Source organism: Mustela nigripes, chromosome 12 (genome assembly GCF_022355385.1).
Source record: "Mustela nigripes isolate SB6536 chromosome 12, MUSNIG.SB6536, whole genome shotgun sequence".
NCBI classification, from domain to species: domain Eukaryota; kingdom Metazoa; phylum Chordata; class Mammalia; order Carnivora; family Mustelidae; genus Mustela; species Mustela nigripes.
In genome coordinates, this window is record NC_081568.1 from 129,964,784 (window position 1) to 129,988,165 (window position 23,382).

The window sequence follows — 23,382 nt, forward strand, 5'->3', positions numbered from 1 at the left end:
GCTGCTGCTCCTGTCTCCCTCAGGGACATGAATTCTTGTCTGTTTTGTTGTTGCTTTGGCTAGAACAGTGCCTGGCAAATATTGAAGCGCTAAATAGATAGCACTTTTTTAAGGGATCAAATCAGTTTATCTGTTGGCCGTCTCCCCTCCAATTTTAAATCTTTTTAATGGAAATAATGATAAACTATCTACCACATATTTCTGCTTGGTGATACCAAGTATACCCCACAACAGTTAACCTTTATTGAAAACTTAGAGTCAGTAATATCCATATCACTTATTGTGATTTGTTCTAATCTGAGATCAGAATTAGTTTCAAAGCATCTTGGGGAAGTTTACCACTAAATTAACTAGCTTCCATATGCCAGTTGTTTCATATCAGGTTAGAAGGGGCCCTGTGGGAATGGCATTGGCTAGACACAGAGATATTCCAAGAAGTAGCACTTAGAAAAGATAGCAGTCATTAGCCAGGACATCATTGGTTCAAAAAAGCTTAAAAAAGGGAAAACTCAACTAATAAAAAGCTAGATGCTAGAGAGAAAGCAAATTGAAAGCTGAAGATCAGAAGCTAAACTAGGAGAAATCATTGTTAGAAGGTGCCTGCCACAGTCTTCTATTAAGGATGGATGAGAAAGAAGGTGGCCTTTCATAAACAGTGACAGTTTTCTTTGGTCTCTTACCTCCAACTCTGCCCTACCCATCCTTGCTGTTGAGCTGTCATTCTCAGTGTTACTAAATCTGTTGTACCAATTATCTATTGCTTTATAAAACACCGCTGCAAATACAGTGACTTAAAACAAAAATCATTTATTTGTTTTTGTTCCATCAGTTTGGCTCATCAGTTTGGGCAGGGCTCGGCCGAATGGCTTTCTGCTATTCTCCCTTGGGGTCACTTATGTGGCTTCAGATACCCAGTAGACTGACTAGGGCTAGAGGGTTTAGTTCAGTCTCACTCACATAGCTGGAGCCTTCCAACGGACTGTAGGCTGCTCCCTCTCCCCACTCCCCACCATGGTGTCTCACTCAGGTTTTTTTACATGGTATCAGGAGTGTTCAGGAAGATAAAAGTAGAATCAGAAAGTCTCTGGAAGCCTACACTCCAGAACTTCATAAGATTACTTCTGCCAAATTCTGCTTGTCGAAATAGCAGGTTAGCCTAGACACAGGGTGGTGAAGTACAAAATATTATGGCCATATTTTTCATACCACACCTGTCTCAGAGAGCTTACTCCTAACCCTCACACTTGTAATTTCCAGTACTGTAGTTTATGTGCTTACATAGCTATCTCTTCTTACAAAATTGAACTGCTTGAGGACAGGAATTAGGTTATCTTTATCTGTAGCACATAGTAAAGGCCCTGGTATCTAATAAGGTCTTAATAAAGGAAAGTTGAACCAATGATAGACTGACTGATTAATACGTACATACATATGTCTATACGGATATACGTATGTATATCCTCGTTTCTCTTTAATAGCTAGATTCTGTAATTATAAGATTAATGGAAAATTACTTTTAAAAAGTACAAAGTAAGTTAGAAGTGTGTCTTTTGGTATAAAATACTGAGAGTTTGGGGGCATCTGGGTGGCTCAGTCGGTTAAGCATCTGACTCTTGATCTCAGTTCAGGTTGACCTCAGGGTTGTGAGTTCAAACTCCAAGTTGGGCTCCACACTGGGCATGGAGCCTACAATAAATAGACAGATACATACATACAGACATACATACATACATAAAGATTGTTTTTGTGTATGTCAAGCAGCAACCCTAGAATACTGTGCTCTGGGAACATATGAACTCATCTGTGTAGTGGAGACTTAGTAGTGTTTCCTTAATCAGTTCCCAGATCAAATAACCAGAAATGATTTCATTTCTAATTTCCACCATGACTGTTATCAAATATGTTGGGCCTCATAGTCCCAATTATATATTCTCTTATAGTATGTATTCAGAAGAATGACTACTTGTGCCAAAATAACAAGGTCTTAATAAGGAAAGTGTCAAGGGTAGCCCTAATTACTTGGCTCTAAAAATACTTCAAATAATCTAAAAGGTCCATCTATTAATATCAGCCCAAGTTCAGTTGATGGTACTAAAATGACAATTTAGTATTTCATGGAATTTAAAAATCTTGTGCCCTAATTAAGTTCCCACACAGGTAATTATTCCACGTGTAATTTAACCAAGAGACTGTGATACTCACTTTGAAGCGCTGCTACTGCTACACATTCTCACTAAACGCTATTCAGCAGCTGTCACATTTTTCCTCCAGTAGCTTGGAGATCACTATAAATTTGCCAAAATTTTTTGGAATTTTTCATGAATAGATTTTACATTTATATACGTTACTTTGTCCACTTTGAGTCTTTCAGACACTTTTGTTTTATGTAACTATGGTCTGCAAATTGGTAAAAGAAAATTTTGTTAAGAGATCAAAAGGACACATGTGTATGCAAGGTTAATATTTGCTCAGACAAGTAATCCTTCACGAATGCAAAATGCAGATTTTTTGTGAATACATCAAAGAATCAGGGGATGAATAACAACTAATTATGGAAGGACATTGGTGAATATTTTAAAAAACTTTTATCTTGTAGAATTACAAGAAGAGAAAAACAGCTACATATATGAAATCAAGTCTTAAGACTTTATTTTTGTGGTATTATATTATCAAACAGAATGCAGAATTAGAATTGAACAAAGCTAAAGCAAGCTCTCCTGACTATGGAAAGAAAATAGAGAGAGACAGAAAAGAAATTGAATTTCAGATATTTGTTTCAAGATAAAAATGAATTATTATAAAATAGACCTGTATTCGTAACTCAGATTCTCCTATTTGGATTTCATACACTGAAAGCAATCATAGGACTGAAGGGAGATTTATTATAAAGTCACCTGGGATAGCACTTCATAAACACAGAAAACAACATTAGAAATTGAAATGGGAATAATGAAAGTTTCATGTTAAAAGAATGTAAATGAGAGGCAAGGAAAGAATGGTTGAGGCACATGAGAGAAAAGCATTCATCCTCTTGAACTCCTATAAATTCTGACAAGTGTTGTCCATGAACAGGATATTGGTGCCACAGAAAATAGGACTGGATGTCTCCCCTCTGTACCTAAGGGCTCAGCCTATTCTGAGGACTCTTGCTGTGTTTGTACACTGGATGAGTCTATCTTCCCACCTCAGGCATACAGCCCAAGAGTCTATTAGGGATCTCCAAACCAGAGACAAAAGTGCAGGCTGGCCAATAGCTCTGTCTGGTTGGGGGACAGAAGGGGTTGGTCAATGGGGCATTTGGTCAATGGGGTATCCATTACTGACCCTCTCAGCAGAGTGCAGAGTTGGTGCCATCCACTGCGCAGACACAATGATCCTGTGAAGAGTTAACCACAGCAGATCATTCAGTATCTAAACCTAGGTGCCTTCCACCATAATTAGAGTGAGTTTGTTCGTCAGTAGCTGAACATTTTGCAGACTGTAAAAATGTAAATGGTCCCGAGGCTCGTTATTGCACCTTGTGCATCACAGATTACACAGTCGTTCTGCTCCTTTATGTGTCTTTTATATCTTAATTTGGGCCCTAGTGTGAGTATGTATATCACATCACGAATGTATAAACTACAACAAAAAGATGCTGGAGGAATTGGTATGTGCCTTGATTCAGAATAGAAAAATAATGTAGATTTTAGCCCTCTCAATACATTCTATATTCCAGAGCCCAAGTACTGAGTCAGGGATTCTGTTCCACAGAACTTAAATGAGAAAGAAATCACATCTCAGGAACAAAATGGCAGACATCTATCTCATCAGGTACTGCAAGGGGTTGCTTTTGTCCAGATAAAATTAATAATATCAAAGAAACCAAAGGAACACTCAGCCCTGTAAAATACGAAAAGAACATGGTCTTTGGAGTAAGAGAGATACTATACTCACTTAATGTCTCTGTATTCTTGGGCAAGTTACTTAATCTCATAAAAAAAATAAGTAGATAGATGAATAAATATTCTTTTTTTTAAAAAGATTTTATTTATTTATTTGCCAGAGAGAGAGAGAGAGAGAGCGAGAGCAAGCACAGGCGGGCCAAGTGGCAGCAGAGGCAGAGGGAGAAGCAGGCTCCCCGCCGAGCAAGGTGCCCGATGTGGGACTCAATCCCAGGACGCTGGGATCATGACCTGAGCCAAAGGCAGCTGCTTAACCAACTGAGCCACCCAGGCATCCCTAAATAAATATTCGTTATCTGTGTAATAGATATCTACACTCAAACAGAGTTTAGGAATAATAGGCAAAGTTCCTATTACCTACTAAGTGCTTAATAAATAGTCAATATTATTCTTACAGCATTGAAACGTGCATTTTCTTGGTTGGACCCAAGTTCTTCAGCAGAGGCAAGCAAGAGGATGCCTGTATTGTGAATCTTTGGCCCTGGGGTGGGTGGGACTATTGGCCACATGGTGATATACTCTTGTAACTTACCCTCCAGGCTTTACTTTCATTCTTCAGCTGTAACACTCATTGTTGCACTGGAAACATGGAAAACTCTTCACAGAGGATCACCCAGCACCACTGTGCGGCTAAATTTATCCAGCCAGTTATAGGAAGACAATGCTTTTAACCTAGAGTATAATAGAATGTTAGAGTTGCTACATATGGTGGCTAGCAACTGGTGGACCATGGGCCCCTGGTCCTCTGAGTTACTGCATGTGTTCCAAGTGCACAATGAGCATTTGAGACAGAATAATGTTGTGTGTGTGTATGCAATACTATTTTACTGTAGTGATTAATAAGATATAAATTCATCTCAGAACATTGTTGAATTCTTAATAGCCTTTTATCATGTTGTATTTCCTCCGTGAGCCATTATAAAACATACAACTCTTACATCAGGATGGATATGGTACAAAGGAATCATAAAATCGTTTAATATTATATAGGAGCCCTCATGCTGAGAGGAATCAAGAACTGGTGCTCCCATTTCCAAGGTCCAGGAGAATGTTGTGTGATGTACTCACTTAAATAACTTGTTAAGAAAAACACTGGTGAGAATTCTGGTCTTCTGATTCCCAGTCCAGAACTCCCAACAGTGGAAATGTTTGCATTGTTGCTTCTGGAAAAATCCGAGATGTACTTAATGTTTAGATTAGTATGCATGAAGTTGAGTATTGACAGAAAATGGGTTAGGTGGAAAACATTTAAAACAGTACCTGACATATAAAGCCCTCAGTAAATTATAGATATTATCATGATGGCTATTCGGTAAGGAGTGGTTTTGTCACTTTTTTCTCTCTGTTGCTCAGAGTAACTTATCACAATCCAAATGTAATATTTTAGGTTATATCATTTGTCATTCAAGCAAGTGGCTTCCATTTTACTTCCCATATTCTCACAGTGGGAGTGGTGGGTATTTTAAAACTCTCCCTTCGAGAAGTCTTGTAGGAGTATAGGCTCTTGGCATTAGTACGGAGGCGAACTTCAGAGGCAAGCCCTTGAAATGCATCTTACTGCAGCCTCAGACAGCTAGTGGCCTTTAATGTGCATGCTTGAGACAGAAGTCAGTTTTGTGGTTGAATTACCCATTGGGATTTGGTGTATTTCTTTGAACTAAAGAGATTTAAATATTTACTTACCATTAATATTTTTTAATGTGTCCTCCACTGTTCCCCTATGCCCTTAGAGCAGATTTTTTATTTCTTAAGAGATTTAACATTAGATCAAGCTTTATTCAAATTGTGTACCCAAAGCTAATCTCTAGAGATTTGGTATCGCATTGTACAATGTTGCCCAGAGGTGATAGCAGAAAACAATGGCTGAGAATTTTATACCTGACTATACAAATAGAGTACCCATTTCATCAAACGATAAACCATCCAGGCTAATCATAGTAGTTAAATACAAAGTCTGTCTTGGGTTCTGCAGGTAAATTTAGGACTGAAGCAAGTGTTACCACTATATGTGTTCAGTTCTGAATTTGTTGTCAATGTCCATATTTAGTAGGAGTTCTTTTGCTTTAGCCAACTACCTAAGAATTTGATTTCTAAGCTCAATACAAGAATATGTGGAGTTAGTATTTGTGCCTTGCCAAACAGAACTCTCTTACAGGGAACTCACCCCAGGAAAGGAAATGAAAGAGCCAAAAGGAGTAAGCACTTCTGTATGTGCTGAGCATGTCCATTTTAAGTAAAGGCAGATGACTTACAGTAGCTTCCATAAATGGTTCTCACTCAGTCAGCTGCATCAGGCAAGGACTTGGTCGCGTTGTGTCCCAGCTATTGGGCAGCAGCTTCTTTAGACAAAATCAGCAAAGGCCTCAGTTTCTTCACAGAATGCAGCCCCAGGGAGCCTTACTCCCCTATCAGTCAGTCGATTTCACTGGCCGAGGCCTTCAAGCCCCAGTGATGATCCTACCCTGCTGTTGAGAAGAAAGTAACCTGGCTTAGAATAAATGCACAAGACACAGTTCCAGACAGACTTTTTAGGAGTTACATTTGCATTATTCCCTTACCCAAGGCCATAGCACATTTTTAAATGTTCACCCCATGACTCTTCCCACAAGAGCCCACTCTGTGCCTTGCCCAGGCCTGTTTGTAGCCAGTTCCCTAGATCAAGCTTTCCCTTCCCCCTCTTCTCACAAAACCGCCCTATCATCCCATTCCCTTAAGACTTTTTATGTCTTTATATTTATTTATTTGTTCAAAACATTGATGACAAAACACAGCTCAGTGATAACAGGTGCCCCTGTCCCCAAAGGTAACATATTTGCATTTTAGCAGCGGCTGTAAGCAAATGAGGATTTTAAGCAATACTTGGGATTCTGTGTCCTGACGGGCTGCAGGAGGGCCGTTTCAGGAACAGGGAGTCCTTTGGCTCTCACCATGTGTACCCAAAGGACCTCAGATGAGCCCTGAGCAAAAAAGCATAAATTATACTCTAACCCGCCCTCCACCTGGTCTGTTACTGCATTCACAGAAGTAATACTTTTGTTTCTGACCTCCCAGAACACTGTGACACTGAACAATTTTTCCAAGGAAGAGAAAAAGCACAGTTTAATAATGGGATTAATTTTCAGTTTTGTAGCTGAGACTTCCTTTGGGAGCTATACTTTCAAAAATAAGTGCCTCAATAATAATGGGCAGAGAACTTGCCAGGTGAGGGGTATGGAACATGATGGAAGAGACTGTGATGGCAAGAAAGACCAATGGAAAACCAGGGGTGAAATCAAATCAAGGGTGTGCTTGAAAATGAGAAATGTAGGACGATGTTCATATTTACATAAATTTTTTTTTGAAAATTTTTTTTAAGATTTTATTTGGAGAGCGAGAGACACAAGCAGGCAGAGCAGCAGAGGCAGAGGAGCACTGAGCAGGGAGCACTATGCGGAGCTCGATCCCAGGACTCTGGGATCATGACCTGAGCCAAAGGCAGTGGCTTAACCACCTGAGCCACCTAAGCACCCCTTACATATACTTTCATGTAAGGATTCATTATTTTTAAAATTTTATTTTAGAGAGAGAGCACAGGGTAGGGGGAGGAGCAGAGGGAAAGGGAGAGAAAAACTTAAGCAGACCCTGCGCTGAGCTTGGAGCCAGACACAGGATTTGATCTTACCACCCTGAGATCATGACCTGAGCTGAAACCAAGCATCAGAGGCTTAAATGACTGCACCACCTGGGGGCCCAACATATACTTTATTCAGAGGAAAATTAAGGTAGATTCTGAAATGGAAATGAGCAACATCTGACTTGTGGAAAAATAGGCTGGTCACCTCTTTTTTTGGCTAATCTCTGATCCCATCACTGTCTGCTCAATAGTGGCTTTGGTATTGGCCAGTATAAATGGTCCCCTGAGGGTCAGCTCTGTTGCCAAAGACACTCCTCCTTGCCCAACCTCCGTTTCCTGGTATGCTCTAAGGAACAGTTTACTGTTCTGTTCTTGTTATTGTAGGCAAAATTTTGCAAAAGAAACTGGTATTCCTACTCTCCTTCCATCAAAACACTCATAGATACTGTTTTAAAGCCATTGAGGCCACTTGGCTTTTTCAGAAAACAGGTTTTTCATATGCTTCTGACACAGATAATTTTTATTTTCTCTTTTGATAGGGGAGTGAGTTTTGAAGTGTCACTTTTTTTCTTACAGGTAACGAATTTTAGCTCTCGTTTAAAATTTGAAGGTCGTAGCCATCCATTAGGCATGGATTAAGTAATACATGGTTTGATTACATTAAATATCTGCTTCACTGACCACCCACCCCACCGCACTATTACTGCTTTTATGCCATGTTTTAATCCGAATAAGGAAACCTTGGGGTCTTAAAGAGATTTTCTCCTCCTAAATGTTGCTAGATATTTGTGACCCACTATTATCCAGTCCCAGTGGGAATAGTTTTTATATTAACACACACACACCCTCTAACTTATTTCCTGTGTGAAGGATATCCTGACTTTGTGTAATTATAGCTACAAACAATAGAAAATGATGTCTAGGGTAAGGCATCAAGACAAGGAGAACACTGGCTTGGCCTCCTGGCTGTTGCTGGTTTACCACAGCATTAGCTCTGAGAGGCAACATCTCCACAGGGCACCATGCCCACTGTTGTGCTTTCTAGAGAGCCCAGAAAATTGACTCATCTCCACTGCCTGCTGGAGTTGGATTTCCTATCACTGCTCTCTGTTCTCATATAATCCATAATTAGCCTGTCTCATGTTATGTATGACTTTGTAAGATACCTCTGGTACACACTCAGAAGTTTGACTTTGTATCTTCAAGGAAGATTACTCAGCAGACCCAAGTGGAATATTTCCATACCCTTCTGGCAGTCAGCAGTATTTGCTGGTACATTCCTCCGCATGTGGTGAGATACAGCTATCTCTGATACCTCCTGTGAATGACAACACCAGCCTATTATGAGATATCTCATCACGGAGTTCCTATAGGATTTGCAGTCTGTAGCATGCTGGCTCATTTGTTTCTAGCACTTTCATGCATGAAGAGCGGGGATCACCAGAGTGTTTCCTAGACTGTCGGACTCAGGGCTGGACAGCAGCAGGCTTAATAAAGGATGGAATGGAGAAGGAAGAGGAAAGGTGTGGGTCTGCCTTATCTTCCAAATTAGATCATTAGCAACTCAGCCCAGAGATCATATCTGCTTTTTCTATCTTAAGACTTAGTAGAACATTAGGCAAGCAGTGCAGATACAGTATGTGCTGACCGCCTGGAAGCCTGAGGTTTTAATTCATACATGATGCCAAAAAGATAGTATTTCTATTCACTGAACTTCTTGCAGACCCAAAACCAGTTTTCTGTAACTGTTACTGAGTGTTATTTACATTGACTTGAAGGTAACTCTGAATTGGTTTAAGGTGGCTCCCTCACGGAACTGTAGTCCTCACTGCAGAGAATAAGCCTCCTGGCCAGTGGTGCAATAAACATAGTTAGGACACTGGAAGTGTATGTGGTTGTCAAGTGTAGGTGTTCACCTGAAGAAAGCATGGCCACCCAAATTCCATAAACCACTGAGATGCTGCAGTGAAAATAATCTCATTCTGACCAAGAGTAATGCCATGTGGCCCTAAGAAGCGTCAGTGGCCCACTAGGCTTCAGAAATGTGCACTGTGATGCCACTGTACTTCTGTCAAAAATGACACCTCGGGTGGCTCAATCGGTTGAGTGTCCAGCTCTTGTTTTCGGCTCAGGTCATGACCTCAAGTCATGGTAGAACCCTGTATCAGGCTCTGTGCTCAGTAGGGAGTCTGCTTGGGATTCTCTCTCTCTCTCTCTTCCCCCACTCCCAATGTGAGTGTTCTCGCGCACTCTCTCTCGGTTGAAAAAATAAATCTGCTCAGGTCATGATGTCAGAGTAGTAAGATTGAGCCCCTCATCAGGATCCCTGCTCAATGAGGAGTCCACTTGAAGATTTTCTTCCTCTGCCTCTCCCCTCCACTCCCTTGCTCGTATGCTATCTCTAAAATATTGAAATAATTTTTAGTTAAAATAATCTATAAACAAAAAATAATGAGTTGACCATACATTTGTGGGTGTATTTCTGGACCTTCTATTCTGTTCCATTGGGCTATCATATCTTTTTGCATTTGATGAACTGTGCTAATAACAATAGCTTTAAATTATTATTTTAAATCACTTTAGTAAGTTCTTCAACTCTCAACTTATTAAAAAATTATTTTGATTACTTTAGAATCTTTGGATTTCCATATTCATTTTAAAAGCAGCTTGTCTAATTTTACTAGATCTTGTCTAATTTCACTAATCTGCTAGAACAATGGCTGGGAGTGTATTAAATTTACAAATTTGGGGAAAATGGCCCTTTTAACAGTATTGGGTCTTTTCAATGAGCATGGAATGAATATCTTTCCATTTGTTAATTCACTCTTTTTTCTCAATCAAGTTTTGTAGTTTTAAGTATAAGGGATGTGGTTGTCTTTTGCTAGACTTATTTGTAGGTATTTGTTTTATTAGCTGGTCCATAGGGTAATTCTATTTTTAACTTTTTGTGGGAACTTTCGTTTTCCAGAGTGGCTGCACAAATTTGCATTCCCACCAACAGCGCAAGACATTTCCCCTTTGTCCATATCCTCACCAGCACCTATTGTTTTCTTACATTATTGATTTTACCCATTCTGGCAGGCATGAAGTGATATCTCATTCTAGTTTTATTTGTATTTCCCTGATGATGAGTGATGTTGAACATCTTTCCATGTGTCTACTGGCCATCTGTATGTCTTCTTAGAAAAATGTCTATTCATGTCTTCTGCCCATTTTTTAACCTACCCATTTTTTAATTGGATTATTCATTTTGGAGGTGTTGAATTATAAAAGTTCATTACATATTTAGGATACTAATCCTTTATCAGATATGTCATTTCAATTATCTTCTCCCATTCTGTAGGTTGTCTTGTACTTTTGTTGATTGTTTCCTTCACTGTGCAGAAGGTTTTTATCTTGATGGAGTCCCAGTAGTTTATTTTTGCTTTTGTTCCCCTTGCCTCAGGAGACATATCTAGAAAGAAGTTGATACAGCTGATGTTGAAGGGGTTACTACCTGAGTTCTGCTCTAGCCTGGGATTTTCTATGTCTGTAAATAGTGCCAGTAGAAGCTAGTTTTACTTTTGTCTGATATTTGTGTTTCGGGGTTTGTTTTGGGGGTTTGGTTTTTGGTTTTGGTTTTGTTTTTGTTTTTGTTTTTGTTTTTTTTTTTGCTTTTATGTGTTATTTCAAAGCCTAAGACCTCAGGGAATAGCATGTTAGTCTTTTAATATTAAGTATGATATTGTTGGTTGAATTATTTGTAGATGTCCTTTGTCAGGTTGAGGAAGCTCCTTAGTATTTCCAGTTTGCTGAGCATTTTATCATTAACAGAGATCGAATACTGTCACATGCTTTTCTTGCATCAGTTGGAATGATCAAATGGTTTTCTTCCCTGTATTCTATCAATCTAGTGAATTACACTGATTTAATTTTCAAATGTGATACCAACCTTGCATTATTGGATAAGCCCTACTTGGCCATGATGTGTTATCCTTTTTATATATTACTGGATTTGGTTTGCTAATATTTTGTGTTTTTTAATTTTTTATATTTTAATATAATTTAATTTTTTCAGTGTTCCAAAATTCATTGTTTAAGCACCACAACCAGTGCTCCCTGCAATATGTTCCCTCCTTAATACCCATCACCACACTCACCCAACCCCACTCCCCTCCCCTCCAAAACCCTCAGTTTGTTTCTGAGTCTACAGTATCTCATGCTTTGTCTCCCCCTCCAATTTCCCCAACTCACTTCTCTCCATCTTTCAATGTCCTCTGTGTTATTCCTCATGTTCCACAAGTAAGTATCACCATATGATAATTGACTTTCTCTGACGGACTTATTTCACTCAGCATAATCCCTTCTAGTCCCATCCATGTTGATAAAAAAGTTGGGTATTCATCCTTTCTGATGGAGGCATAATATTCCATTGTACATATGGACCATATCCTTATCCATTCGTCTGTAGAAGGGCATTTTGGTTCTTTCCACAGTTTGGTGACTGTGGCCATCACTGCTATGAACATTGGGGTACAGATGACCCTTCTTCTCACTACATCTGTATCTTTGGGGTAAATATGTAGTAGTACAATTGCAGGGTTATAAGATAGCTCTATTTTTAATTTCTTATGGAATCTCCACACTTTTTCCCAAAGTGGCTGCACCAACTTGCATTCCCACCAACAGTGTAACAGGGTTCCCTTTTTTCCACATCCTCTCTAACACTTGTTGTTTCCTGTCTTGTTAATTTTGGCCATTCTGACTGGTGTAAGGTAATATCTCAGTGTGGTTTTTGATTTGAATCAAAATCTAGTGATGATGAACATTTTTTCATGTGTCTGTTAGCCATTTGTATGTCATCTTTGGAGAAGTGTTTGTTCGTGTCTTCTGCCCACTTTTTTTTTTTTTAAAGATTTTATTTATTTATTTGACAGAGAGAGATCACAAGTAGGCAGAGAGAGAGGAAGGGAAGCAGGCCCCCTGCTGAGCAGGAAGCCCGATGCGGGACTCAATCCCAGGACCCTGGGATCATGACCTGAGCCGAAGGCAGTGGCTTAACCCACTAAGCCACCCAGGCGCCCCAGCCCATTTTTTTTTTTTTTAAAGGTTTTTTTTATATATTTGACCGATCACAAGTAGGCAGAGAGGCAGGCAGAGAAAGAGGGAAGTAGGCTTCCCACTGAGCAGAGAGCCCAATGCAGGGCTCAATCCCAGGATGCTGAGCTCATGATCTGAGCTGAAGGCAGAGGCTTAACCCACTGAGCCACCCAGTTACCCTTCTGCACAGTTTTTGATGTGATTATCTGGTTTTTGGGTGTTGAGTTTGAGAAGTTCTTTATAGATCTTGGATATCAGCCCTTTGTCTGTAGTGTCATTTGCAAGTATCTTCTCCCATTCCCTGGGTTGCCTCTTTATGCTGTTGACTGTTTCCTTTGCTGTGCAGAAGCTTTTGCTCTTGATGAAGTCCCAAAAGTTCATTTTCACTTTTGTATCCTTTGCCTTTGGAGACTTGTCCTGAAAGAAGTTGCTATGGCCTATGTCAAAGAGGTTACTGCCTATGTTATCCTCTAGGATTTTGATAGATTCCTGCCTCATGCTGAGGTCTTTTATCCATTTCGAGTTTATCTTTGTATATGGTGTAAGAGAATGGTCGAGTTTCTATACATAGCTGTCCAATTTTCCCAGCACCATTTATTGAAGAGACTTTTTTCCACTGGATATTTTTTCCTGCTTTGTTGAAGATTATTTGACCATAGCATTGGGGGTCCATATCTGGGCTCTCTACTCTGTTCCATTGGTCTGTGTGTTTGTTTTTGTGTCAGTACCATGTCATCTTGGTGATCACAGCTTTGTTATATAGTTTGATATTAGGCAACATGATGCCCCCAGTTTTGTTTTTCTTTTTCAGCATTTCCTTGGCAATTTGGAATATCTTCTGGTTCCATACAACTTTTAGGATTCTTTGTTCTAGCTCTTTGAAAAATTCTGGTGGAATTTTGATCAGGATGGCATTGAAATTATTGTTCTAGGCAGTATAGACATTTTAAACAATATTTATTCTTCTGATCCATGAGCATGGAATGTTTTTGCATCTTTTTGTGTCTTCTTCAATTTCTTTCATGAGTGTTCTGTAGTTGCTTGAGTACAGATCCTTTACTTCTTTGGTCAGGTTTATTCCCAGGTATCTTATGGTTCTTGGTGCTATAGTAAATTGAATTGATTCTCTTATTTCCCTTTCTATGTTTTCATTGTTAGTGTATAAGAAAGCAACTGATTTCTGTACATTGATTTTGTATCCTGCCACATTACTGAATTGCTGTATGAGTTCTAGTAGTTTGGGGCTGGAGACTTTTAGGTTTTCCATATAAAGTATCATGTCATCTGTAAAGAGACAGTTTGTCTTCTTCTTTGCCAATTTGAATATTTTTATTTCCTTTGTTTTCTGATTGCTGTTGCTAGGAATTCTAGTACCTTTTGAACAACAATGGCAAGAGTGGACATCCTTGTTGTGCTCCTGATCTCAAAGGGAACGCTGTCAGCTTTTCCCCATTGAGGAGGATATTCACTGTGGGTATTTCATAGATAGATTTTATAAACTTAAGGATTTATATGTGGGTATTTCAAGATAGATTTTATAAACTTCCTTCTATCCATCCCTATACTTTGAAGCATTTTAATCAGGAACGGATAGTGTATCTTATCAGATGCTTTTTCTGCATCAACTGAGAGGACTATGTGGTTCTTCTCTCTTCTCTTATTGATTCATTCTATCACATTGATTGATTTGCGAATGTTCAACCACCCTTGTATCCCATGGATAAATCCCACCTGGTCACGTTGGATAATCTTTGTAATGTACTGTTGGATCCTATTAGCTATGATCTTGTTGAGAATCTTGGCATCCATACTCATCAGGGATATTGATCTGAAATTCTCCTTTTTGGTGGGGTCTTTGCCTGGTTTGGGCATCAGGGTAATGCTGGCTTCATAGAGAGTCTGGAAGTTTTCCTTCTGTTCCTATTTTTTGAAACAGCTTCATGAGAATAGTTATTATTTCTTCTTCAAATGTTTGGTAGAGTACTGCAGGGAATCCGTTAGGTCCTGGGCTTTTGTTTTTTGGGATGTTTGTGATCACTCCTTCAATATTGTTACTAGATATTGGTCTATTCGGTTGTTCATTTCTTCCTGATTCAGTTTTGGAAGTTTATAGTTTTCCAGGAATGCATCCATTTCGTCTAGGTTGCTTAACTTACTGGCATATAGCTGTTGATAGTAATTTCTGATGATTGTTTCTTTTTCCTTGGTGTTAGTCATGATCTCTCTTTTCATTCATAATTTTGTTAATTTGGGTCCTCTTTTCTTTTGGATTAGTTTGGCCAGTAGTTTATCAATCTTAATGATTTTTTTCAAAAAACCATCTTCTAGTGTCATTGATGTGTTCTACTGTATCTCCAGTTTCTATTTCATTGATCTCTGCTCTAATCTTGATTATTTCCTTTCTTGTGCATGGGGTTGGCTTAATTTGTTGTTTATTTTCCAGTTTTTTAAGGTGTAAAGAGAGCTGATATATTCTGGATTTTTCAGTTTTTTGAGTGGGGCTTGGATAGCTATGTATTTCCCCCTTAGGACTGCCTTTGCCGTATCCCATAGGTTTTGGACCGATGTGCCTTCATTTTCATTGGTTTCTATTAATTGTTTAAGGTCTTCTTTGATTCCCTGGTTGATCCAAACATTCTTAAGCAGGGTGGTCTTTAGCTTCCAAGTGTTTGAATTCCTTCCAAACTTTTTCTTGTGGTTGAGTTCCAGTTTCAAAGCATTGTGGTCTGAGAATATGCAGGGAATAGTTTCAGTCTTTTGGTATTGGTTGAGCCCTGATTTGTGACCCAGTATGTGATCTATTCTGGAGAAAGTTCCATATGTGCTCAAGAAGAATGAGTATTCTGTTGTTTAAGGATGGAATGTTCTGTATATATCTATAAGGTCCACCTGGTCCAATGTGTCATTCAATGCTCTTGTTTTTTTATTGATTTTCCACTTGGATGATCTGCCTGTTACTGAGAGTGGTGTGTTAAGATCCCCTACTATTAATATATTCATATCAATATGACTCTTTATCTTGATTAACAGTTGGCTTATGTAGTTGGCTCCTTCCATGTTGGGGGCATAAATATTTACAATTGTTAGATCTTCTTGGTAGATCCTTTACGAATGATGTAGTGCCCTTTTTTATCTCTGTCTACAGTCTTTAGTTTAAAATCTAATTTATGTGATTTGAGAATTACTTACCCCTGCTTTCTTTTGAGGCCCATTGGCATGAAAGATGTTTCTTCATACCTTCACTTTCAGTCTGGATATATCTTTAGGTTCCAGATGGGACTCTTGTAAACAACATATGGATGGGTCCTGTCATTTTATCCAGTCTGCAACCCTGTGCCATTTTGGGAGAGCATTTAGGCCATTCACATTGAGATTATTGAAAGATACGTTTTTATTGACATCATGTTGCCTGTGAAGTCCTTTTTTCTGTAGATTGTCTCTGTAAATTTCTGTCCTATGTCACTCTTGGGTTATTTCTTCTTTTATAGAACCCCCCTTAATATTTCTTGTAGTGCTGGCTTGGTGATCACATAGTCTTTTAAACCTTGCCGGTCTTGGAAGCTCTTTATCTCTTCAGTCATTTTGAATATCAACCTTGCTGGATAAGTATTCTTGGCTCCAGGTTCTTCTCACTTAGTGCCCTGAATATGTCTTGCCAGCCTCCTCTGGGTTGTCAGGTTTCTGTGGACAGGTCTGACATTATTCTGATGGACCTTCCTCTGTACATAAGGAATCTCTTCCCCCTAGTTGCCCTCAGAAGCTCTCATCTAAAATTATGATTCATAAAGTGCCTAAGGTCTTTCTCGATTCATTGCCTCTAGGACACGAATGCTGGTTCCATTCCCTAGTTTGGGAATATTTTCATCCAGAATTTGTTCAACTCTATCTTCTAGTCTTCTTTCTTTCTCCACCCCCTCAGGGAACCCAATAATTCTGATGTTGGAATGTTCATGGTATCATTTACTTCCCTAATTATGTTTTCATGGTTCTAAGTTGTTTCTTCCATGCCTCCTCCTAATCCTTTTTTCTCTATCAGTTTGTCCTCTAGATCACTAATTCTATCTTTTGCCTCAGTTACCCTAGCTGTTAGAGTATTTAGATTAGATTGGGTCTCATTGATAGCATTTTTAGCTTCTTCCCGGGCAGTTTTCACCTCTGCCCTTAGAGATTCTATGTTGTCACTGATGGTTTTCTCCAATCTACCCATTGCCTGGATTATTGTTACCCTGAATTCCCTTTCTGACATACTGTTTATGTCCATATCCAATAGTTCTGATCGAGAGGGCACAGTCTGAATTTTTCCTCTGTTGGGCATTCCTCCTCCTAGTTATTTTGGTGAGAGATGGTTGAGGGGATGTGTAGCTGAATATATCAACCACAATCCAGGCAAGGTGTACCCTGGAATGCTTCAGAGCAATCAGAAGTCACCACCAAAAAGAAAAAAGAAAAAGAAAGAGAAAAAAAAGAAAAAGAGAAAAAAAAAAAATAAGACCCAGCCAGAATGAGCCCCAAAAGTAAGACTTATATGGTATACAAACAAAAACAGACAAACAAAAGACCGACAAAAGTAATGACAAGAAAAAAGAAGAACCCAGCCAAAATGAACCTCAAGGATAAGATTTTTATAATACCAGAACAAAAACAAATACACAGAAACACTGACAGAGGAAAAAGATGGGAGGGTGGGTATAAATCCTCGGATGTGGGCGAGGAAGGTTATTTTGATTCTTCGTGGGTGTATCTTGATACCTTTTTAAAGGACTCAACTTTCCAGAGATAAAGGGAGATTAAAACTGGTTTATATATAGGGGTAGTACTGATTAGGGAATGAAGATTATCTTGAAGCTCATATCTATAGGAATATTTTAAAAAATAGAAAAGAAAAAGAAAACACCAGTATATGTATGAAAAAAGTTCTAGTTAAAAGGTTATTATGGAATTTGTTGTATTAAACCTCTAGTTGTAATGGTAAGTAGGTTAAAAAATTTTTAAAGTACAAGAATAGTGAGAACGAATTAAAAATAAAAGTTGTATCTATGAAATATACAGGTTTTAGGGCAACACCAGGAGCTTAATATATTGGTTTCCCCTGATGTTGGGGTTTTACAGTTTTATGGGGACCCTGTGGTGGTTGTCATCTTGTTCTTTTGGCTTGCTTTCTGGGGGAGGGGCCTGCTGTGTTGTGTTCCATGGAAACTGGTTTTTCAGGCTTTTGTTCTCTGGAGGTTTTTGTTCTTTGGCGGATTTTTGCAGCTTTTCAGAGGTTTAATGGAAAGCAAACTGCATCCAGACCTCCATCAGAGAGAAGCCTCAGTCTGCTCCCCTTTGGGTGGTCCAGAACACACAGACTCCGCCTCTGCAAACTCTGCTGAACCATGCAACCTCCCATAGACAATGCACATCCCCAGCCACCGTCTCAGGGGTCCCCCAAAGCACCCGCTTGTCTCTGCACCCCCGTGCCACTAAAACCGTGAATGATATTGGTCCAGGGAGCCCGCTTCTGGTGGCTGCCTTTGCCAGGACTGCTGTCTGGGATCCAGACCTCATGGTTGCACAGGTTGCCGTGGAGGGATTCCATCCAGAGATTGTGCTGAGTTCCTTCAGGCCCAGGCTGGGAGCATCCAGACCCTGGTCCAATCCTAGAGACCATTGGCTAGCACCCACCCGGAGCTTTCCCAGGCATGAGCAGGGAGTGGGTCAGCCCCTGGTCACACAGTGCTTGCAGACTGCAAAAGGCTGTAGGTCTAGAGAGCACATGCTGGCACCCACACCATCCTCCCTCATATGGGGATGGGAGTGCACCCAGCCAAGCGGTGGTGCAAGCTGCACAACCCCGGGGGCTCAGGGACAAGGAACTGGAGGATCTGCCACACTCTCTCTGGTCCAGATGATCACCGGCGGTGGCTGTGACCACCGGATTCCACCAGTTTCCTCTTAAGATCTTGGAGTGACTAGACTCCAAGTTAATGCTGGTCCCCAGTCACAGGGCACTTTCATATTGGGGTATTACTTTCCAATGGGTCACTCCTGGTGACTTCCTCCCCATTCTGTTTATCCTCCGATTTCAGTTGGAGTATTCCCTATTTCACTTTACCTCTCCACTGGTGTCCTCTGCCCCTGCAGAGATCCATACGAGTATAATCCTACATCTCAAGCTGACTTCATGGGTGTTCAGAGTGTTCTGGTAGATAATTAGGTCACTTTAGGGGACCAGTTGAAACAGGGTCTCGTACTTCTCCACCATCTTAACCCTACTTCTGATTTGCTAATATTTTGTTTAAAATATTTGGCTCTATCTTCATGAGGGTATTTTTCTGTATTTCTCTCATAGTGTCTTTGCCAGGTTTTGTATTAGAGTTCTGCATGAAGTGAGTTAGGCAGTTACTCTCTGCTTTTTTTAAAAAGTTCCCATAACATGGTTATTTCTTCCCTGAATGTATAAAACCTACGAATGAAACCATCAGAATTGGAGTTTGCTTTTTGGGAATATTTTTTGAAACCAAATTTGTATTTGTCTATAAATACTGAACCATCTCTATCTTATCCTGTCTGTAGAATCAGTAGTAACAACCACTTTATAGTCTAGATACTGATATTTTGAATATTTGACATTTTGAATATATAATGTTTGATATTTTTTAGCATCCTATATAATTTAGTCTTTTGACCTTTTAGCTATATCTCTCTACATCTTTTTTTAGGAGTTGCTTTATAGAATACAATACATATACCTAAACTTCCACAAACTATTTAGAGTTAATATTGAATCATTTCATGGGAAATGTAGAAAATTTGCAACCATATGGGTCCCTTTGTTCACACTCAATTTTTATCTAATCTGGTAGTTGTCATTTGTATAACATTTACATACACTGAAAACCTGATTAGATAATGCTATAATACTCATTTTCAATATTCAGTCACATGTTAAAGAACTTAAGAGGGAAAAACATTTATATTTGCCCACATATTTATCATTTCTCTTGTGCTTCCTTTTGTCCTGATATTTCAGATTTCTTTCTGGTATCATCTTTTAGGCTGAAATACTACTGGTATTTCTGGTAGAGTAGATCTGCTGTTGGTCGGTTAATCCTGCTTTCTTTCATATGACAATGTCTTTATTCTGCCTTCATTTCTGTAGGATATTTTTGCTAACTATGGAATTCTGAGTTGATAGAGATATCTGCTAGAATTCAGATTGCGTATACATTGAGTCTGTAGATCAATTGGGAAGAATAGCCATCTTAACAAATGAAAGATGTTATTCCACTGTCATCTGCCCCCATTTTTTTTTGAGAAATCTGTGATTATTTGAATCATTTTCTGTACTAAATGTGTCATTTTCTTTATCTACTTTTAATACATTTTTTTCCGTGGATTTTAGCAGCTTAATTGGGATTTATATAAGTGGATTTTTTTCTCTCTCTCTCTCTTTGATTTTTATCTTGTTTGGAGTTCACAGAGATTATTGAATGTGCAAACTTACTTCTCACAACTAAATTGGGGACTTCTGTAGTTATTATTTTTTCAAACAGATTTTCTGCCTCATTTATTCCTCTACTTCTGGGACCCCAGTAATGTGTTTTCAATCTTTTGATATTATATAGGTCCCTAATGCTCATTTCACATTTTTCTACACACACATCACCTCTTTATCCATTCATCTGTTGATGGACATATGGGCTTCTTCCATAGTTTGGCTATTGTGGGCATTGCTGCTATAAACATGGAGTGAATGTGCCCCTCAAATCACTATGTTTGTATCCTTTGGACAAATTCCTAGTAGTGAAATTGCTGAGTCATAGTGTAGTTCTATTTTTAACTTTCTAAGGAACCTCCATATTGTTTTCCAGAGTGGCTATATCAGCTTGCATTCCCACCAACAGTGTAAGAGGGTTCCCCTTTCTCTGCATCCTTGCCACCACCTGTTGTTTCCTGAGTTGTTAATTTTAGCCATTCTGACCCATATGAGATGGTATCTTATTGTGGTTTTGATTTGTATTTATCTAATAATGAGTGATATTGACCATCTTTTCATGTGTCTGTTTGCCATTTGTTTGTCTTCTTTGGAGAAATGTCTGACCATGTCTTCTGTCCATTTCTTGACTGGATTGTTTTTTGGGTGTTGAGTTTGATAAGTTCTTTATAATCCTTTATCATTTGCAAAGATATTCTCCCATTCCATTGGTTATCATTTGATTTTTTCAAGTGTTTCCTTTGCTGTGCCAAAGTTTTTTATCTTGGTGAAGTCCCAAAAGCTCATTTTTGCCTTTGGAGACCTGTCTAGCAAGAAATTGCTATGGCCAAGGTCAAAGAGGTTACTGCCTGTGTTCTCCTCAAGGATTTAGATGGATTCTTGTCTCATATTTAGGCACTTTACCCAGTTTATTTTTGTTTGTGGTATAAGGAAATGGTCCGGTTTCATTTTTCTGCATGTGGCTGTCCAATTTTCCAAACACCGTTTGTTGAAGAAACAGTCTTTTTTCCATTGCATGTTCTTCCCTGCTTTGCCAAATTAATTGACCATAGAATTGGGGGTTCTCCATTCTGTTCCCTTATCCATGTGTCTGTTTTGTGTCAGTGCCATACTGTCTTGATGATTACAGCTTTATAATACAGCTTGAAGTCTAGAATTGTGATGCCTACAGCTTTGGTTTTCTTTTTCAACATTACTTTGGCTACTCAGGGGGTCTATTCTGGTTCCATACAAATTTTAGGAGTGTTCCAGCTCTGTGAAAAATGTTGATGATATTTTGATAGGGATTGCATTGAATGTGTAGATTGCTTCAGGTACCTTGGACATTTTAACAGCATTTGTTCTTCCAATCCATGAGCATGGACTCTTTTTCCATTTCTTTGTGTCTTCCTCAATTTCTTTCATAGTTCTATAGTTTTCAGTTTCCTTTACCTCTTTAGTTAGGTTTACTCCTACGTATCTTATAGGTTTTGGTGTAATTGTAAATTGATTTCTCTATTTTTCTGTCTCATTGTTAATATATAGAAATGCAACCAACTTCTGTGCATTGATTTTATATCCTGTGACGTGGTCTGAATTTCTGTATCATTTCCAGCAATTTTGGGGTAACCTTTCCTATTTCAATAAATGTCAGGTCCATCCTTCCAGGTGCTTAGGCCAAAATATCTTGGAGTCATCCATGATTCTTTTTCTGTCCTACTCTACATCCAATCTTACCAGCAAATGTTATTGATTATACTTTCCAAATATATACCAATATATTTGACTGACTCCATCTTCGTGCAGGCTGTTATTGCCTTTCATGAACTTCTGGAATAGTCTCAAGTGGTCTTTCTGGATCTGCCATTCCTGTATGCACAACTCTCTGGTTACCTTCCAGCTTACTCTGAGTAAAATTCGAGGAATGTACTAATAAAAAGCTATAATGTTATTTGGTCCTAGCTAACCCTTTGATTAAATTGACAATTCTCTTGCCCTCACTCATTCCCTAAATATACCAAGCATGTACCAATTTCAGGGTCTTTGTTATCTATTGCTTTTTCTATCTTGAATCTATCTTCTCCACGATATCCCCATGGCTCGCTTCCTAATTTCCTTCATATCTTTGATCAAATACTAGACTATCAAAGAGACTTTCCGTACCAATCTATCTAAAATAGGATTCCTTGCAGTAATCCCCCCGCTTTATACAACTTTCTTCTTAATACCCAACACTCATTGGACATACCTGATTTTCTGTGTGTATGTATAGATTCGTAAACACATACATAGTCTCTCCTCCTCTATACATATATAAATATATAAAAATGTATAAGCATTTAGGTATATATAGGAATTTGATTATTGAAGGGCTTCTCACTAGAATTAGAGTAGGGACTTCACCCTTATCTAATAAGGAAGATAGCAGTGAGCAAAAGAGATGATCAAGACAGATTTCTCTAAGAGGGTATTTGAGCTAAAAATGAATGAAGATGAGCCAGCTATACTATAGCCGAGAAGGAAAGCCCTCCAGGCACAGGGAACAGCTGACAGCAAGGCCCTACAGTGAAATAAGCTTGTCATGCCAGGGGATTTTTTATTAAATTTGAGGACAAAAAGAAGCCCAGTATGGGTAGAATTTAGAAATTGTGTAGAGTGCAATAAGGTAAGGTGGGAGAGACCAGCAGAGCCAGATCATACAGTTTTGCCTTTCCCAGATGCAGTAGAAAGAGTCTTAAGCTTCTCTGGCACCTCAGCCATTCTCCCCACTGTGGGAAGTCTGAGGCCAAAACAGCCAAAGGCTGTCTAGTGACATGCAGCTATTTACATTTAATTAACGAAAAGTAAATTTTAAAATTCAGTTTCTCAATCACCTGAGTTCCATTCCAAGTGTGTAATAGTCACACGTGGCTAATGACGACCTGTTGGGCAGCAGAGCACAGATAGAAAACATTCCATCATCACAGAAGTTATGTAAAACAGTGCTGCTCTAGGAAATTCAGTCCAATGAGGAATAATGCCAAGTTTGCTTAGCCTCTCCTCTGTGATCTTTCTCTTACCCCTAGAATCTGTTTTTCTATTTAAATGGGAATATAGGGGATTCCTAGAAAATTAGCATAGGTCCTGTTTCCTATGCAAATATTCTCACTGGTGATTTTTACCTATGACAGAAAAGATGATGACTGGTAAATCACAAGCATTCTTAACCTCATTATAAATACACTGCAAATGTAAAAATGCAAAGTGTGGAAGTCATAAATGTGAAAGCAGCTTTCAATTTGTTTTAATAG

At 38.9% G+C, this 23,382-nt stretch overlaps 1 protein-coding gene and 1 long non-coding RNA gene across 4 annotated transcripts in view; one reads left to right on the plus strand and one right to left on the minus strand.

Annotated features, from left to right (window-relative positions):
* FER (FER tyrosine kinase) overlaps window positions 1-23,382 on the plus strand; it is a 473,779-nt gene that overhangs the window by 421,919 nt on the left and 28,478 nt on the right. The window lies entirely within an intron of this gene.
* Window positions 1-23,382, minus strand: part of LOC132028836 (uncharacterized) — a 49,119-nt gene that overhangs the window by 879 nt on the left and 24,858 nt on the right. The window contains exons 3-4 of the long non-coding RNA XR_009407564.1: window positions 6,197-6,409; window positions 4,477-4,616 (exon numbers count right to left, since the gene is read on the minus strand). This is a non-coding gene — a long non-coding RNA (uncharacterized LOC132028836). The remainder of the gene's footprint in view (window positions 1-4,476; window positions 4,617-6,196; window positions 6,410-23,382) is intronic.